Below are 2765 nucleotides of genomic sequence, written 5' to 3' on the forward strand. Positions count from 1 at the left end.
CGTACACTCATGCACATACTGACACTATGACACAAGTGACACTGCCGACGGCACATATAAACACACACACACTGCACACACACACACACGCGCGCGCTCGCGCGCACACATATACACACACACACGCACCCATACACGCACGCACACAGTCACAAACAAATAACCACACACTCACTCTCTCTCACTTTCTCTCATTCTCTCTCAATCTACACTCATACACACACTGAAACTATGATGACACAAGTGACACGTCACACACACACACACACACACACACACACCCACACACACCCATACACACACACACACACACACACACATACACTGTGACACACACACACTGTGACACACACACACATACTCACCGTAGTGACACACATATACACACGCGCGTACAGTTGAAAGTCAAGACATGATATGATTTTTTCAAAGCATAGGAAGGTTTCTTTTGCAAATGAATAAAATTAACACAGAGGCAAAACCCGGTTTTTGCAGCCGGAATGCAATTGCGGAGGCTTAAAAAGGAAAAGATTAATAAAAAAAATATATAGCTCCCGGCGGAACTTGAACCCGGAGCGAATGAACGAGAGTCCGGAACCGTTACCACTGCACTATGTTACTCGTGTAGAATAGAGGCATGATGAAACAAGTCGCGTAAGGCGAAAATACAATATTTAGTCAAGTAGCTGTCGAACTCACAGAATGAAACTGAACGCAACGCAACGCAGCAAGACCGTATACTCGTAGCATCGTCACTCCACCGCCCGTGGCAAAGGCAGTGCCCGTGGAATTGACAAGAAGAGCGGGGTATTCGTTGCGCTGAGAAGGATAGCACGCTTTTCTGTACCTCTCTTCGTTTTAACTTTCTGAGCGTGTTTTTAATCCAAACATATCATATCTATATATTTTTGGAATCAGGAACCGACAAGGAATAAGATGAAAGTGTTTTTAAATTGATTTCGAAAAAAAAATTTGATAATAATTTTTATATATTTAATTTTCAGAGCTTGTTTTTAATCCAAATATAACATATTTATATGTTTTTGGAATCAGCAAATGATGAAAAATAAGATAAACGTAAATTTGGATCGTTTGATAAATTTTTTTTTTTTTTTACAATTTTCAGATTTTTAATGACCAAAGTCATTAATTAATTTTTAAGCCACCAAGCTGAAATGCAATACCGAAGTCCGGGCTTCGTCGAAGATTACTTGACCAAATTTTCAACCAATTTGGTTGAAAAATGAGGGCGTGACAGTGCCGCCTCAACTTTCACGAAAAGCCGGATATGACGTCATCAAAGACATTTATCAAAAAAATGAAAAAAACGTTCGGGGATTTCATACCCAGGAACTCTCATGTCAAATTTCATAAAGATCGGTCCAGTAGTTTAGTCTGAATCGCTCTACACACACACACACACACACACGCACACACGCACATACACCACGACCCTCGTTTCGATTCCCCCTCGATGTTAAAATATTTAGTCAAAACTTGACTAAATATAAAAAGGCATTCTGAGTTATTCAGTCGTGCTGGTTTGAAAGCTCGCCACCTTCGCCGAATGACTCGAGCACGTTTTTTTCGGTCAGTAACTGATCGAACTGTCGCTTTTGAGTCACTCTGTTTTAAGCATTTCACCTAAATTAAACAAGAATGTCACAGTCCGTGTCTATGGTGCAAGGTAGGAGACCGTCTCATTGTAGCCAAGTTACGACAGTTGTTCGATTGACGCATTTCACGTCTTCGATATTGTGTCTGAGATCATTTCCCAATGAGCTGCCTTTAAAAACGGAATGTCCTGCAATTGTAGTATGCGCTGGAGGTTTCTTTTGGATGGGTAAGGACCCTTGAGATGCGATATCGTCGTATAATTATGTCAAGCGAGAGGCCCTTGACATTGGAAGTGGGAACTTCGAAAGCAAAGTTGCCAGCTACTCGGTATGCACGAGCTAAATTGAACGCCGAAGTAGTGGCTTCGAGAGTTCTGAGGTCAAGGTCGAGAAAATTGGGGGAATCCCAATTAGTGCGCATGCGTTTGTAAACGGTAGGCTTGGTGACCAGAAGAAACAAATCTCATCGCGAGTTCGTAAATGGGCAAACGTTGATCGCGCTGTAGCTTTTACTATAATTGTTGTTTTTAACTGGTTGAACGAAAGCTGTGATAATTGTCCTTAAATAGAATGACTGTCTATAATAATGATTTCGTTGACCAGAATGTTGGGGACAATAAAAAAAGGTTGTTTATGTGGTAGCGAAGTCGGTTAACTTAAAACTCTTTTTGTAGTGTTTTTTTAATGATTGTGTATCGGTAAAACTGCTGGACAAAAATAGTTTGGTCAGAGCGAATGTTTGTGTTACTGGTAAATTTAACAAGTCGCGTAAGGCGAAAATACAATATTTAGTCAAGTAGCTGTCGAACTCACAGAATGAAACGCAATGCCATTTTACTCGTAGCATCGTCAGGCCACCGCTCATGGCAAAGGCAGTGAAATTGACAAGAAGAGCGGGGTAGTAGTTGCGCTAAGAAGGATAGCACGCTTTTCTGTACCTCTCTTTGTTTTAACTTTCTGAGCGTGTTTTTAATCCAAACATATCATATCTATATGTTTTTGGAATGAGGAACCGACAAGGAATAAGATGAAAGTATTTTTAAATTGATTTGGACAATTTAATTTTGATAATAATTTTTATATATTTAATTTTCAGAGCTTGTTTTTAATCCGAATATAACATATTGATATGTTTTTGGAATCAGCAAA

Source organism: Littorina saxatilis, unplaced genomic scaffold (genome assembly GCF_037325665.1).
Source record: "Littorina saxatilis isolate snail1 unplaced genomic scaffold, US_GU_Lsax_2.0 scaffold_807, whole genome shotgun sequence".
Classification (NCBI taxonomy): Eukaryota; Metazoa; Mollusca; class Gastropoda; order Littorinimorpha; family Littorinidae; genus Littorina; species Littorina saxatilis.